The sequence below is a fragment of the Phyllobates terribilis genome, unplaced genomic scaffold (genome assembly GCF_046119375.1).
Source record: "Phyllobates terribilis strain yellow unplaced genomic scaffold, ASM4611937v1 Scaffold_11__3_contigs__length_659146591, whole genome shotgun sequence".
Taxonomy (NCBI): domain Eukaryota; kingdom Metazoa; phylum Chordata; class Amphibia; order Anura; family Dendrobatidae; genus Phyllobates; species Phyllobates terribilis.
Window position 1 is genome coordinate 574,684,719 of NW_027362771.1, and position 17,656 is coordinate 574,702,374.

Consider the following 17,656-nt stretch of genomic DNA (forward strand, 5'->3'; position numbering starts at 1 on the left):
GCCGCACAGTATTATCAGGAGTACAAATATGGCGGCACCAGACACACCACAAGAGTACAAAGATAGCGGCCGCACAGTATTATCAGGAGTACAAAGATGGCGGCATCAGAGCCACCACAAGAGTACAAAGATGGCGGCACCAGAGCTACCACAAGAGTACAAAGATGGCGGCACCAGAGATACCACAAGAGTGCAAAGATGGCGGCACCAGAGCTACCACAAGAGTGCAAAGATGGCGGCCGCACAGTATTATCAGGAGTACGAAGATGGCGGCATCAGAGCCACCACAAGAGTACAAAGATGGCGGCACCAGAGCTACCACAAGAGTGCAAAGATGGCGGCACCAGAGCTACCACAAGAGTGCAAAGATGGCGGCACCAGAGCTACCACAAGAGTACAAAGATGACGGCCGCACAGTATTATCAAGAGTACAAAGATGGCGGCATCAGAGCCACCACAAGAGTGCAAAGATGGCCACCACATTGCACAACTGAAAGCACTAACATAACAAACTCCAACCACAAAGCTCACAGATTGCTATTTGCACACCACCCATCCTTAGTCTGCTCTTTACCACCTATTCAGTCTCCTGGGAGACTGTCAAAAATTGCCATGCTGACTGTATTACGAGCCCTCATGGCGGGGTATTGGGAAAAGTTTTCAACTAGCAATAATCACGCCTCGGATAAACCTCATGGGCTATGATACTGCCACTGCGCAAAGCTGGAGGCCATCTGTGAGGAGCTGCGGCCTCCGGATCTGGGGCTCTGTCTACACTGAGGAGAGACAAAGCCATTAGGGGGCTGTGGGAGCAAAGGATTCTGGGAGTGGATATGCTAATAACGCCCCTCCCCTAAATCTGTAATGGAAGAAAGAAAAGCCCCCCAGGCTGGGGGAGGGGAGAGGGTTCATCCTCCATCTGACTGCTCTTCAATAACTGAATACCGTCATATCATCACCACATAATAACACCAGATAGTGACTGAATACCGCCATACCATCACCACATAATAGCACTAAATAGTGACTGAATACCGCCATAGTATAACTATATAACACCAAATAGTGACTGAATACTGCCATACCATCACCACATAATAACACCACATAGTGACTGAATACCGCCATACCATCACCACATAATAACACCAAATAGTGACTGAATACCGCCATACCATCACCACATAATAACACTAAATAGTGACTGAATACCGCCATACCATCACCACATAATAACACCAGATAGTGACTGAATACCGCCATACCATCACCACATAATAACACCAGATAGTGACAGAATACCGCCATACCATCACCACATAATAACACCAAATAGTGACTGAATGCCGCCTAAGGCTATGTGCCCATGATGCAGAATGCTCCGGATTTTTTCCTGAGCGTTTCTGCATCTGCCTGGCAGAAAAAAACGCATGCGGATTGTACATGCGGATTGTACATGGGGATTGTGCATGCAGATTGTACATGCGGATTGTACATGCGGATTGTACATGCGGATTGTACATGTGGATTGTGCATGCGGATTCTACGTGCGGATTGTACATGCGGATTGTGAATTCGGATTGTACATGCGGATTGTGCATGCGGATTCTACGTGCGGATTGTGCATGCGGATTGTGCATGCGGATTCTACGTGCGGATTGTACATGCGGATTCTACGTGCGGATTGTACATGCGGATTGTGCATGCGGATTCTACGTGCGGATTGTGCATGCGGATTGTGCATGCGGATTGTACATGCGGATTGTGCATGCGGATTGTTCAGGCGGATTGTGCATGCGGATTGTACAGGCGGATTGTACATGCGGATTGTACATGTGTTTTTCCTGCCAGGGACATGCGGATGTGGAGCGTTCTTCACATGCATTTCCTCATGCGGGTTGTCATTCGCTTTCCAGGTGATTTTGGTCAGAGGTTTATGACCCCAAGGCTATAGGGTCTAGGAGAGGGGGAAAGACAAAAAACACGGGCGCAGATCTAAGTGCAGATAATTTAGTACAACTCTTTTTTTTTATATATTCTTTTTTAGAAGCTGATTTGCTCACCTTTGATGTAGCTTGTGGTATAGCGTATCGACCTATTAGGTCTGACTGAGATGCCTTGTCTCCTTGATGTGCAGCTATAGTCTGGAGACAACGGATCTCTCAGCCAGGAGACCGTGGAATGAAGATCAGGAAGAAATAAAAAGATTCATCCAGTCTATTCAGCGCTCCCAAACGACAGGCACCAGGTAGAAGTATTATAGATCTTCAGAAATTTACTTAGGATAAAAATCATCACAAAACGATACATAGAACAACGCGTTTCAGCTATAGATTTATACATATGTAAAGCAGGTGCCGGAATGCAACGCACAGAGACACAAGGCGAGAACAGTCAGAGATGATTGTAACCAGTTTTATACAACAGGTATACTGAAACAAGGGATTAGCAACAAGGGTAATGAACAGTGGTTTGAAATATCAGAAAAATACGAAATTTCTCAAAGTAAGGTGCAGTCTCTAAAAGTAAGGCGCAGTCTCTCAAAGTAAGGCGCAGTCTCTTCAAAGTAAGGTGATGCCCTCAATCATGGGAGACACCACGCAAGTTCTTTAACTGTGCATTTGGCTCTAGCGGGGGTCACCGGTTATTCCCGCTTGGCCGTGAGTCTCTTCCGGATAAATTCAATTAAATCATGTTGTGCTACTTTAGCCCCAACCGTTCCCCTCCCAACCTGAGTACCTAAACCCAATTGTCCCCAGTACCGTGGGTGAACAGTGGAAGTGACGGCCCTGCTCACGTATGCAGCTACTCTGTCTCCGCTGGCGTGACTTTCCTGGGGCAACCGTCTCTCAACTCCTCTCTGCTTGGCCATTGGAGGCAGTCTCTCGAGCCTTGGATAGGGGGGTCCAGGCCTCGTCTGTCGGCGGGTGACGTCGGGTTCCGCGAACTCACTCAGCACCGCGATCAGGTTCCTAGTCTCCTCAGCAGGCACAGCACTCGGGTCACAACTGTGAGGGATCCAGAGCTCTTTTACCGGTGCCCGGCTGGAGCACCTCTCAGGCCTCTGGATTTGGCCTGTCACGCAGAGTTTCTCAGGACGCAGGGAGCACGTCTGCTCCTTTCTGCTGCTTGGCGCCAAAGAACCCTCAGGTTTGGCGCGCTGGCCTCTTATCTCCCGGAACTCCTTCCTGGAAGTCACCTGATCGGGTCCAGCGTCTGAACCTGCTCTCCCTGCAACTTCCCTTGCATATTTTGGTTCCGCTTGACTGTATCTGGCCAGTAGATGGCAGTCTCGCTCCATCCTTGAAACGTCATGTTGAAGTTCTTTTACAAGCTTTCTTGCCTGTTCTACACATATATATTGCCATATCTCACATGAGGAAGGCTATTTTGTATAAATATATAGCCGAAACGCGTTGTTCTATGTATCGTTTTGTGATGATTTTTATCCTAAGTAAATTTCTGAAGATCTATAATACTTCTACCTGGTGCCTGTCGTTTGGGAGCGCTGAATAGACTGGATGAATCTTTTTATTTTTTCCTGATTTCCAAGCGATTTTAGCATCACTTGGAAAGTGCTTGACAACTTGGTCACACTATATAAATCCATGCAGCCGGCGTAGATTTATATAGTGTGCCCGTAAAAGAATGGTAAAAATAAATATATACTTACATACTGATGGCCCCCGGAGTCCTTGTCCTGCCATGACGTCACCGCAGGTCCTTTTAGTCTACCGTGAGCTGCCGGCATGCCAGGACAAGGACTCCGGGGGTCATCAGAAGGTAAGTATAATGTATATTTTTTATTTTATTATTTTTTTTACAGATACTATGGTACCTGGGTCTGGATGAGAGTCTCCTCTTCTCCAAGCCCGGGTACCATCCGCACATTGAACCGCATGGAATCCGCATGTACAGATGCAGTGATGCGGATGTCTTGCGGTCCAATGAAAGTCAATGACGGCGAAAACGCCACAATTCCGCAAAATAATTGGTAGTGCTGTGGATTTTTCCGCAATGATAATCCGCAGCTGAATTTCCGCAACATGTGCACAGCACATGCAGATTATCATTGGGGAACATGGCAGACCTTCTACCAAGCGTTTTTTAAGCATTGCTGCTGCGGAAAAGCTTAAAAAACACATAGTGGGCACACAGCCATAGTATAACTATATCACACCAAATAGTGACTGAATACCGCCATACCATCACCACATACCATCATGAACTATTTATTCATTCCTTAAAGCAACAATGTAACAAACAGTACATGTGACCTTATCCTCCATACTGTGCCTGTGTTCACAAATCTGTATCTGTCCCATGAAATATTGTTTGAATATTCTTTAATTAAACTTTATTAACAGTTTCTGCCCGAACAGGGACTTGAACCCTGGACCCTCAGATTAAAAGTCTGATGCTCTACCGACTGAGCTATCCGGGCTTCTGTACATGATCACTGACACAATGACTTTCTCCTGTATTATCGGCCGTCTGCTCCTCCTTTCTGGTTACAGACTATCACCACTCACCACTATACGTTCTGTCCATTGGTTTCTACGTCCTGGAAGGGAACCGTCTCTTCTGTATTCCAGACCTGTCCAGCAATGCAGAGATGATCCCATAAGAGGCAACGATTGAATTGGGGAGAGGACGTCATCAGGGAATTATAATGACTTGTGGATGGGACAGGATGATATTAGAGACTTATAATAAACTGGAGAGTGAGGACGGACGCTATCAGGGACTTATATTGAATTGGGAGAAAAAGGAGGAGGACGTCATCATGGACTTTTAATGAATTAGTTAGTTAGAGAAGATGCTATACAGGGACTTATAATGAATTGTGGGACAGGGGAGCACACTATTAGGGACTTATCATGAATTGACATTGGGGAGGATACCCAAAGGGACTTATAACGGATTGGGGTCTGGGAGTGGACACTATCAGGGATATATTATGAACTAGGGGTGGAAGAGGACACTATACAGGGAGCTGTAATCAATTGTGGGTGGGAGAGGCTGCTATCAGAGGCTTATAATGATTTGGGGGATGGGGAGGGACTTATAGTGATAAGAACTAAAAATAGTGACTGAAAACCACCATACTATAAACACATAATTGTAAATTCCCCCCAAAATTAAATTGGGGGGAGGGGGATTCTAATTCCTCTTACTGTGGCTTTGCTTTTAATTTTGATTACAGTTATACCAGGAACACATAATTAAACCAATACTCACCTAAAACCGCCATCCCATGACAATATATTGTCAAATAGTGACTGATTACTTCCATACCAAGACCACATAATAACACCAAATAGGGACTGAATACCGCCATATAGTCCCTCTATACTGACTGTCCACATGTTTCTACTACGTGGAATATGTAACGAGCCCTCACTTATGTTCTAGTACATTACATTACCAGTGATCGCCTGTTGTTGGTGCCAAGAGAGCAGCTAAGGAGAACATGGTCACCACTTAAGACTGTCCAAAATCAAAAGAATTCCGCTAACAATGATTTTTTCCATCATTTATCCTTCTCTAGGTCTCTTATATCCTTATGAAATAACATTTATTGTTTTCCTCTTTGTTAAAGGCTTCTGCCTGAACAGGGACTTGAACCCTGGACCCTCAAATTAAAAGTCTGATGCTCTACCGACTGAGCTATCCAGGCTTCTGTACATGATCACTGACACAATGATTTTCTGCTGCAGCTGTGGGCCGTCTGCTCCTCCTTTCTGGTTACATAGTATCACACACACACTTTCTCCTACAACTATCTGCTTTCTGCTTTTCTTTCCAGCTACACAGTATCACCACCTGTGCACACATTCTGACACAATGACTTTCTCCTGAATTATCGGCCATCTGCTCCTCTTTTCGGGTTACACACTATCACCACTTCCAACTATTCATACTGTCCATTGGTTTCCACGTGCTGAAAAAAAAATTCACTTCTGTATTCCAGACTTGTCCAGCAATGCAGAGATGATCTCATAAGACATAACATTTGAATTGGGGAGAGGACATCATCAGGGACTTATAATGACTTGGGCGGTGGGAGAGGATGATATCAGGGACTGGACAAAGTCACTTGTGGCAAGTTAAAGGCGTGGGCAATATGAAAATCACAGCTGAAACCAGATAAAAAAAAAAAAAGAGACGACGTTGACTCAATCTTTACATTGTGTATCTGTGTGTGCCATACTAAGCATGGAGAACAGAAAGAGGAGACGAGAACTGTCTGAGGACTTGAGGATCAAAATTATTGAAAAATATCAACAATTTCAAGGTTACAAGTCCATCTTCAGAGATCTTGATGTTCCTTTGTCCACGGTGCACAACATAATCAAGAAGTTTACAACCCATAGCACTGTAGCTAATCTCCTTGGATGTGTACGGCAGAGAAAAATTGTTGAAAGGTTGCAACGCAGGGTAGTCCTGGGAAAAGGAGCCCCAATCAGGTTCCAAAGAAATTCAAGCTGTCCTGCAAGCTGAGGGTGTATCAGTGTCAGCGCGAGCTATCCACCGACATTTGAATGAAATGAACCGCTATGGTGGGAGATCCAGGAGGACTCCCCTGCTGACCCAGAGACATAAAAAAGCTAGACCAAAAAGTACGCGAGTAAGACAAAATCCTTCTGGGAAAGCATTTTATGGATGAGACCAAGATAGAGCTTTTTGGTAAAGCACATAATTCTACTGTTTACTAGTGTTGAGCGATACCTTCCGATATCAGGAAATATCGTATCGGATTGGATCGGGCCGATACCCAAAAAGTATCGGATATCGCCGATTCCGATACCGGAAACCAATGCAAGTCAATGGGACACAAATATCGGAATGAAAATAAACCCTTTCTTTCCTTGTAGGTTAATTCTACATGAAGTAAAACAACTAAGAATAATGTAGAATGACATGAAAAGCCGGCAATTCATCAGCGGCATTCACCGGTACCCGACAATTTACAACAGAAAGAATAGAGCATCACACATAGATTAGATAGATAGAAACATGTCAGTCACATATATATGAAGTACAGTGACAGTGTTGCTTACTGTACTTGTCATTTAGTGTAAAGGATTTATTAAAAAAAATATTAGTGTTTTCGTGCACCGTCTCTTTAAAAAAGCCGGCCGGCAATTCAGCAGCGGTACCCGACAATTTAGAACAGAAAGAATAGAGAATCACACATAGATTAGATAGATAGAAACATGTCAGTCACATATATATGAAGTACAGTGACAGTGTTGATTACTGTACTTGTCATTTAGTGTTAAAATAAAGGATTTATTTAAAAAAAAATTGGCGTGGGGTTCCCCTTAATTTTAGGCTCTAGCGGAGGTTAAGCAGACAGCTGGGGCAAATGTTTGAAGCCTGGGAAGGGGGTAATACCCACGGAGCTTCCCAGGCTACTAATATCAGCCCCCAGCTGAATACCTAGCCTTTACTAGCTATTAAAATGGGGGAACCCCCCCAAAAAAATAACGTGGGGTCCCCCCTAATTTAATAGCTAGCACAGGCTAGGCAGACAGCTGGGGGCTGATATTAATAGCCCAGGAAGGGTGCCATGAATATTGCCCCCCTCCCAGGCTAGAAACACCAGCCGTCAGCCGCCCCAGAAATGGCGCATCCATAGGATGCGCCAATTCTGGCACTTAGCCTCGCTCTTCCACGCTGCCCTGGTGCGGTGGCAGGGGGTAATAGGGTTGGGGTTGATGTCAGCTTATAATGCCAGCTGACATCAAGCCCAGGTTAGTAATGGAGAGGCGTCTATAAGACACCCCCATTACTAACCCCATAGTCAAAGTTAAAAGAAAACACAAACACCCAGAGTAAAGTCCTTTAATTGAAATAAAGACACAATTCTTTATTGTTCTAAATTAAACCATACTTACCATCACGCCCATTCCAGCTGAAGCCAACGATCTCCTGCAATAAAAGAAAAATAATAAAGCAACCTCATCCTTACCTTTCGATGGTTCCCAGGACAGCTCCAGCTCTGCTACATCGAGATGACAGGCTGGACCGCAGCAGAACGCTGCCATCCAGCCTGTCATCCCGCGGACACTGAGAAGCGCAGGCATGCTTGCGCTCCTCAGTGTCTCTCTGTGACGTCATCCAGATGAGCCGAGTTCATGTCCAATGAACTCAGCTCACCTCATGCACGTCACTGACAGCGTGGGAAAGTTCTCCTGCACTCAGCGCTTCAGCGTGAGAATTCTCCCACGCTGTCAGTGACATACATGAGGTGAGGTCATGTCCAATGAACTCAGCTCACCTCATGTACGTCACTGACAGTGTGGGAAAATTCTCACGCTGAAGTGCTGAGTGCAGGAGAACTTTCCCACGCTGTCAGTGACGTGCATGAGGTGAGCTGAGTTCATTGGACATGACCTCGGCTCATCTGGATGCCGTCACAGCCAGACATTGAGGAGCACAAGCATGCCTGTGCTTCTCAGTGTCTGCGGGATGACAGGATGGATGGCAGCGTTCTGCTGCGGTCCAGCCTGTCATCTCGATGTAGCAGAGCTGGAGCCGTCGTGGGAGCCATGGAAAGGTAAGGATGAGGTTGCTTTATTATTTTACTTTTATTGCAGGAGATCGTTGGCTTCAGCTGGAATGGGCGTGATGGTAAGTATGGTTTAATTTAGAACAATAAAGAATTGTGTGTTTATTTCAATTAAAGGACTTTTTTCTGGGTGTTGTGTTTTTTTAAATACTTTACTAGAAATTCATGGTGGTCATGTCTAATATTGGCGTGACCCCATGAATTTTGGGCTTAGGGCCAGCTGATAATACCAAGCTGGCCTTAACCCCTTTATTACCCAGTGAGCCACCGCACCAGGGCCCTGGATGAGTTGGGTACAGCGCCAGAAGATGGCGCTTCAATGAACGCGCCATTTTCTGGGGCGGCTGCGGACTGCAATTTGCAGCGGGGGTGGCCCAGAAAGCTTGGGTCTCCCTGCGCTGCGGATTCCAGCCCCCAGCTGCATAGTTGTATCTGGCTGGACACAAAAATAGGGCGAAGCCCCAAGCATTTTTTTTTTTAATTATTTCATGAAATTCATGGAATAATTAAGAAAAAAAGGGCTTCCCTATATTGTTGTGTCCAACCAGGTACAAATAGGCAGCTGGTGGTTGGGGGCAGCCCATTCCTGCCTGCTGTACCTGGCTGGACACAAATATAGGGCGAAGCACCACGTCAATTTTTTTTAAAATAAATCCTTTATTTTAACACTAAATGACATTTGAGGAGTTAATAAAGATGCAGTCCCTAAATTATTATTTATTTTTTAATTAATTTTTCCCAAAACTTTTGACGTGGGCTTCGCCATATTTTTGTATGCCAGCCAGGTACAGCATCCAGCTTCTATGAACGCGCCATTTTCCGGGGCGGCTGCGGACTGCAATTTTCAGCGGGGGGGGGGGGGGGGGAAAGCTTGGGCCTCCCTGCGCTGCAGATTCCATCCCCCAGCTGCCTAGTTGTACCTGGCTGGACACAAAAATAGGGAGAAGCTTCACGTATTTTTTTTTTTTAATTATTTCATGAAATTCATGAAATAATTAAGAAAAAAAGGGCTTCCCTATATTGTTGTGTCCAACCAGGTACAAATAGGCAGCTGGTGGTTGGGGGCAGCCCGTTCCTGCCTGCTGTACCTGGCTGGACACAAATATAGTGCGAAGCCCCACGTCAATTTTTTTTTAATTATTTCATGAAATTCATGGAATAATTAAGAAAAAAAGGGCTTCCCTATATTGTTGTGTCCGGCCAGGTACAAATAGGCAGCTGGTGGTTGGGGGCAGCCCGTTCCTGCCTGCTGTACCTGACTGGACACAAATATAGGGCGAAGCCCCACATAATTTTTTTTTAATTATTTCATGAATTTCCTGAAATAATTAAAAAAAAATTGACGTGGGGCTTCACACTATATTTGTGTCCAGCCAGGTACAGCAGGCAGGAACGGGCTGCCCCCAACCACCAGCTGCCTATTTGTACCTGGCCAGACACAACAATATAGGGAAGCCCTTTTTTTCTTAATTATTCCATGAATTTCATGAAATAATTAAAAAAAAACAAACGTGGGGCTTCTCCCTATTTTTGTGTCCAGCCAGGTACAACTAGGCAGCTGGGGGATGGAATCTGCAGCGCAGGGAGGCCCAAGCTTTCTGCCCCCCGCTGAAAATTGCAGTCCGCGGCCGCCCCGGAAAATGGCGCGTTCATAGAAGCTGGATGCTGTACCTGGCTGGCATACAAAAATATGGCGAAGCCCACGTCAAAAGTTTTGGGAAAAATTTATTAAAAAATAAATAATAATTTAGGGACTGCATCTTTATTAAGTCCTCAAATGTCATTTAGTGTTAAAATAAAGGATTTATTTTAAAAAAAAATGGCGTGGGATCCCCCATAATTTTAGTCTCTAGCGGAGGTTAAGCAGACGGCTGGGGCAGATGTTTGAAGCCTGGGAAGGGGGTAAAACCCACGGAGCTTCCCAGGCTACTAATATCAGCCCCCAGCTGAATACCTAGCCTTTACTAGCTATTAAAATGGGGGACCCCCCCAAAAAAAATGACGTGGGGTCCCCCCTATTTTAATAGCTAGCAAAGGCTAGGCAGACAGCTGGGGGCTGATATTAATAGCTCAGGAAGGGTGCCATGAATATTGGCCCCCTCCCAGGCTAGAAACACCAGCCGTCAGCCGCCCTAGAAATGGCGCATCCATAGGATGCGCCAATTCTGGCACTTAGCCTCGCTCTTCCACGCTGCCCTGGTGCGGTGGCAGGGGGTAATAGTGGTGGGGTTCATGTCAGCGCCAGCTGCCATGAAGCCCAGGTTAGTAATGATGGGTGTCTATAAGACACCCCCATTACTAACCTACAAAGTGTTAAAAAGAAAAAACACACTACACCCAGAAAAAAATAATTTATTTGAAATAAAACACCATTTTATTTAATTCTTAGTTTACTAAAAAAAAATAGTTACCTGTCCACGTTCCTGCGCTGATCTCCCATGCACAGCTGTCACATCTGGAGATGGTGACAGCTGTGCATGGCTGCTGTAAGCTCACGCTGCCGGGAACACGTCCGCTCCCGGCAGCGGGAGCCACTGACTGAGGTTACCGGAGTGCATTCAGGCAGCGCAGCTCCGGAGACCTCCTTTACGGCAGTGCTGTACCGTGGGAATTTCTCACGATACAGCAGTGCCGTAAAGCAGCTAACCGGAGCAGCGCTGCCTTAACTCTGGTGAACCCTTACGGCCCCGTCATTCTAGCGGCGGCAGCGGTTCAGAGCGGTCACATTCTATGTGGCTGCTCTGAACTGGAGATCTTCGTGGGACACTCGTGGACTGCTACGGAGGGGTAAGGATAAGGTTGTGGTTTATTATTTTATATTTTATTACAGGAGATCGATGGCTTCGGGGAATTAGGTGTCTAGGTGAGTATAGGTGTAGTTTTTTATTTTTTACTTTATTTTAGGTGACGATCGGCGGGGACAGGTAATGTATAAACTAATTTCTTTTAGGTAACCACTGGCCACCAATGACATGTATCTAACATTTATTGGGGACACAGTAGGGCAATTTATATAGCAGGATCAGGCTGATGGGAACTACTGCTCCCATCGAGCTGATCCTGCTGGCACGAGTGGACGGGGGACAGACATAGGCCGATGGGAGTAGTAGTGTCACATCGGCCTATGTCTGCCTGCACGCACAGACACCCCGCACACACACCCCGCACACACACACCCCGCACACACACACCCCGCACACACACACACCCCGCACACACACACACCCCGCACACACACACACCCCGCACACACACACCCCGCACACACTAATCATGACGGGTCTGGGAGGTGAGGCTGACCTGTGCGGCCGTGGGAAAGTTCATGTGAGTTCATGCAGTCAAGCATGAACTCACATGAACCCTCTGAGGGCACCGCGGCTACTTCAAATGAACAGCTGATCGGCATCACCTGATACCTCAGCTGTTCATTTGAAATAACCGGCGGGAAAGCGCAGCACAGAACGGGAAAGCCGGCGGTGAAGTCTTTTCACTGCCGGCTTCCCCGCCCGGTCCTTCGCTCCTTGGTGCTGCGCTCCCCGCCCGGTCCTAATTTACGATTGGGATTGGAGGTGGCGAGGGGAGCGGAGGATCGGGGTGGGAGGCTGCGGGGAAGCAGTATGGGGCTGTGTGATTGTTTAAAAGCCGGCGGCTTTTTACCGCCCGCCGGCTTTTAAACAATCAGGAGAATTCTCCCACGCTGGGATGGCATTCTGATGACAAGCTGGATCGCAGCTGAGCGCTGCCATCCAGCTTGTCATCCTTCACAGACACTGCAGAGCGCAGGCATTATGGGAACTTCCGATTCCGGTATTCGATATTATAAAAGTATCGGAATTAAGTATCGGAATTCCGATACAGTGAATATCGGCCGATACCCGATATTTCAGTATCGGAATGCTCAACACTACTGTTTACCAAAAACAGAATGAGACGTACAAAGAAAACAACACAGTACTTAGAGTCAAATATGGTGGAGGTTCAAAGATGTTTTGGGGTTGTTTTGCTGCCTCTGGAACTGGGTGATTTATTGTGTGCAAGGTATTATGGAATCTGAGGATTTTGGGTCACAATGTATTGCCCGGTGTCAGAAAGCCGGGATTGCATCCTAGGTCATGGGTCTTCCAGCAGGACAATGATCCCAAACATACTTTAAGAAGCCCCCAGAAATGGATGGAAACAAAGCGTTGGAGAGTTCTGAAGTGGTCAGTAATGAGTCCGGATCTAGATCCCATTGATCACCTGTGGAGAGATCTTACAATTGCTGTTGGGAGAAGACGCCTTCACATATGAGAGACCTGGAGCAATTTGCAAAAGAAGAGTCCAAGATTCCAGGTGAGAGGTGTAAGAAGCTGATGGTTATAGGAACCGACTTGTCAGGAATATTATAAAATATTGATATCAGGGACAGCTTAACAGAATATTAGCCCTTCTCCCATGCCCTCTGCTGTAGTGTTTGTCCAGAGATGACAATCATACAGTGTCTAATGCAAATTATCACCACTTGTCAGCACTGAGCTGTCCCATTTTCCTTCTGCCAGCACAAAGCCCGAATTAACGCAGGACTGATAAATAGTTATTCACACACGGCCAGGGAAGAAGTGTGAAAACTTCGTTAGGGAACCAAGCCTCTTGTCTCTGAGAGAGCAGGGGGTAATTACTATGCGGGCTTGCGCTAATTTACATGTAACTGTTGAAGACCAGTTCCCCAGCTACAAAGGGGAATTTGCAGACATGATGACTCCGATATTAGATATGAAATAATATGAGTTCTATAGGTCCGACAATAACGGGACCCATATGTGGAGTAAGCAAATCAGCCCCGGAATATGCAGGTATTTTTCCACGGCCGTAACCAACATCGGGGGGCCGTAGTGAAAGAACCCCGGAATAGCAGACTGCAGCGTTGTGATGTGTAATATCAAAAGAAAGATAAAATCATGAGGGAAAATATGGCGTAGTTTGCGAGCTTCTGCGATTAACGAGCGATGAGTTATCGCAAAAGTCAGCATTTCTAATAAAAATCTACAGGCTGAAGACCGGCCCACATGATGTCACCACAAGGGGCGTGTGGCCAGATCTCTCCTTAGGTATAAAGTAATCTATGGGGAAGACAGAAGTACTCATTGCTGGGGGGGATACGAATTATACGCAAAGAGTCCTGTTCAATAACAGCAATCTGGAGAACCCCCCCCTCCCACTATATTGAATCGTCACCGCGATCGTGTAGTGTAAGTAATTTTCACTCTTTACCCTGTTTATTTTATGTAACTGTTTATGTATTTTAATGCCCCCTTTGTAACATCCTTGTATATATTTTTCCTAAACACTGCCTCCCTTTTGGATTAAATATAAAATTTAATAGTTCTGTTTCTTTTGTTCTGTAATCGTTCTCCTCCCCGAAGCCATAAACGCTATCGGGTTGGTTCCTGACCCGATACAAGTCCATTAATACCGGGCTGTATTAAACCAGAACTGGTGGCAGCATACCATCTGGGGGATTTGAGAAAGACTGGCAGTGACGGTCGGAGGTGTGGATATATATTACTGGCGCAGCCAGGGAAATATATATATACCGCCCTCACTGCAGAGGGCCTCAAATACCCAGTGGGCTACAGGACGGCCTTTCCGGCGACCACTCGCTCTAGGTGCAGTACCTTGACTGACCTGAGAGGCGAGGGGGCGCCAGAGAGTTGTGCCTGTATTGTGGCGTCACGGATTGGTGACATGTAAGGGACAACACACCCCAGTGTCTTCCCCCGCTGGTGGCAGCTTCCTGGCACTACTTACTCTAGGTGCAGTACCTTGACTGACCTGAGAGGCAAGGGGGCGCCAGAGAGCTGCACTCACCGGCCGGCAAGTTTTCCTGACAAATTGGTGGCAAGCGGTGGGATATTACAGAACATCAGTGGCTGGATTGAGCAATCATTCCTGTCACTGAAAACTTGCACGATTCTTTCGAGAATTCTGTGCAGAGTTTTAAGAAATCAGACTCGGTGTTTTAATATTTTTTATCTGGGACATTACTATACGTGTAGCAGTTGCATCCCCTCCCTTCTCTTGTTTTTCTATCCTATCTTTTATTTGGCAAACAATGGCTACACGTGGAGAGCCCTGGTATCAACAGCAGACGAAGTCCACTCTCATCGCCCTCTGTGAGCTGAGGCAGATTGACCCCACGGGCAAAAACAAGGCCCAAATGATTGCTGAACTGTTACAAGGTGCTGCAGAGCCCGTCCGACAGCAAAGCCCTGATGATGGGGCGGCCAGCCAAGGCCCGGATAGCGCTGCCGCAGGGGTCCCACCTGTGATTGCCAGCCATACCCGCAACCAGGGTAGTATGGACCCCCTCCTGCAGATGGCCTTGGAGCAGCTCGCCGCAGATGATCGTGATGGACGACTGCAGCTGATCCTGAAGTTCCAGGAGCGAGCAGAGCAACAGGCCCAAGCTGACCGAGAGGCTGCTGAGCGACAAGCCCAAGCTGACCGAGAGGAGCGCCAGGCCCAAGCTGACCGAGAGGCCGAGAAAGCTGAGCGCCAGGCACAAGCTGACCGAGAGGCTGCTGAGCGCCATGCCCAAGCGGACCAAGAGGCTGCTGAGCGACAAGCTGACCGACAACTCCAGCTGGAGCTAGCCCGGATTCAGAAGGAGTCGCCCTCTACGCAGACCCGTGAGTCCAACGGTGCCAGCTGCTTTAAACCCCATCCTGAGCACTTCCCTGTGATGGAAAAGGATGGGGACTTGGACACATTTCTGCGAGGCTTTGAAAAGGCCTGCAGGCAGTATCAGCTGCCCATGGACCAGTGGGCCAGATATTTAACTCCAGGGCTCCGAGGAAAAGCCTTGGAGGTGTTTGCTTCCCTCCCTCGGGAACAAGATGGAGACTATGAGGCCGTCAAGCAGGCCCTGATAAAAAAGTACCAGCTGACTCCGGAGGTTTACCGGAAAAAGTTCATAGCCCTCCAACGTGGACCACATGACACCTACAGCGATGTGGTAGACGGGCTCAGAACCAACTTTGAGCAGTGGATCCAAGGACTGTCAGTCACCACCTTCAAGGACCTGAAGGATCTGATGGTGAAGGACAAGTTTTTTCATCTTTGCCCAGTGGAAGTGAGACAGTTTGTGCTTAACCGGGAGCCGAAGGAAGCCGCCAAAGCAGCCCAGATTGCGGATACCTATGAGGCCAACAGCACACCAGAGGTGCGGAAGTCAGCCGCCGCCAGCTGGAAAGGGGGTAAGCCGACAACCACCCCCAGTGTTTCAGCCCGCCGGCCCTCAGTGGGTCCTGCCCCTTCTTCCAGCACCTGGACTGCATTTGACTCCCGTAAGTGTTATACTTGTGACCAAACTGGTCACATCAGCCTTGTCTGCCCGGAGAGGCAGAAGATGAACCCCACACCTGAGACCCCAGGGCCTACTGCAGCCATTCTTTTTGTGGGTGGGGCGGTTGGCCGGGCCCGGGAGAACTTACAACCCGTTACTGTGGGAAACACAGTCACTGTCGGCCTTAAGGACACTGGTGCAGAATGCACCCTGATCCGCCCTGAGTTTGTGTTACCAGAGGAACTCATTCCTGGGAAGACCCTGACTGTCACCGGGTTTGGGGGTGTTCGCCGTCCCATACCGATGGCCCGAGTTTTCCTGGACTGGAGTGCGGGGAGGGGGTTAAGGGAAGTGGGGGTGTCGGAGAATCTCCCCACTAATGTGTTATTGGGAACTGATCTGGGACGGTTGGTTGCCCGATACATTCCTGACAACCCTCCCAGATCTAATATGTCATTTAATGCCGCTGTCAAAAATGTGAATGTGATGTCTAATAAAAGTGTGTGTTGCGATAAAGGGGAACTCAGCCACCTCACCCCGCGGGGTGATGCTGCTGAGGATCCCCTAAAGCGAGCCAGCATAAGTGCTAGGGGCAAGGGGAGCAGGCACGGACACCAGGAAGCAGGTCGTCCCGTGCAGGTGACCAATGTCACACCAGATGGTGACATGGTCAATGGTAGCTGCCCCATGACTAGCACAGCTCCAGAGGTGATGTGGAAGGATGGGGAGAAACACGGGGATCATAGGGAAAGGGGTCCCGGGCCGGCGACCAGTGTCACGACGGACTGTGACATGGCCGGTCATAGCCCCCCCCTAGGGAGCGCAGCTCTCAAGGTAAAGATGAGGACAGGTAAAAAGGTAGGCGGCATAACCAGGCGAGGTTACAGGAAAGTGTGTCCCCCTGTCTGTCAGGAGTATGGGAGGAAGGTACCCATAGCCTGTCAGAGGTGTGGGGAAAATGTATCCCAAACCAGTCAGGGTGATCAGAAAGCTGGACCCTCAGGTTGGTGGGCAAGTGGATCTGCGGCTTGTCAGATCAGCAGGAAGGGTGGGCCAGGAGGTGGGCTCAAGGGGCGATCTGTAAATCACCCCTTATGCCACCTCAAAGAGGGGGAGATGTCAGGAATATTATAAAATATTGATATCAGGGACAGCTTAACAGAATATTAGCCCTTCTCCCATGCCCTTTGCTGTAGTGTTTGTCCAGAGATGACAATCATACAGTGTCTAATGCAAATTATCACCACTTGTCAGCACCGAGCTGTCCCATTTTCCTTCTGCCAGCACAAAGCCGGAATTAACGCAGGACTGATAAATAGTTATTCACACACGGCCAGGGAAGAAGTGTGAAAACTTCGTTAGGGAACCAAGCCTCTTGTCTCTGAGAGAGCAGGGGGTAATTACTATGCGGGCTTGCGCTAATTTACATGTAACTGTTGAGGACCAGTTCCCCAGCTTCAAAGGGGAATTTGCAGACATGATGACTCCGATATTAGATATGAAATAATATGAGTTCTATAGGTCCGACAATAACGGGACCCATATGTGGAGTAACCAAATCAGCCCCGGAATATGCAGGTATTTTTCCACGGCCGTAACCAACATTGGGGGGCCGTAGTGCAAGAACCCCGGAATAGCAGACTGCAGCGATGTGATGTGTAATATCAAAAGAAAGATAAAATCATGAGGGAAAATATGGCGTAGTTTGCGAGCTTCTGCGATTAACGAGCGATGAGTTATCGCAAAAGTCAGCA

At 47.6% G+C, this 17,656-nt stretch overlaps 3 non-coding genes across 3 annotated transcripts; all 3 read right to left on the reverse strand.

Annotated features, from left to right (window-relative positions):
- Positions 1-585: 585 nt before the first annotated feature.
- On the reverse strand, positions 586-725 carry LOC141167896 (U4 spliceosomal RNA). The gene has a single exon (XR_012251680.1). It is a non-coding gene; the product is annotated as a U4 spliceosomal RNA (small nuclear RNA).
- Positions 726-4,371: 3,646 nt separating this feature from the next.
- TRNAK-UUU (transfer RNA lysine (anticodon UUU)) lies at positions 4,372-4,444 on the reverse strand. The gene has a single exon. It is a non-coding gene; the product is annotated as a tRNA-Lys (tRNA).
- A 1,163-nt stretch (positions 4,445-5,607) lies between these two features.
- Positions 5,608-5,680, reverse strand: TRNAK-UUU (transfer RNA lysine (anticodon UUU)). Its single transcript has one exon. It is a non-coding gene; the product is annotated as a tRNA-Lys (tRNA).
- Positions 5,681-17,656: the final 11,976 nt, after the last annotated feature.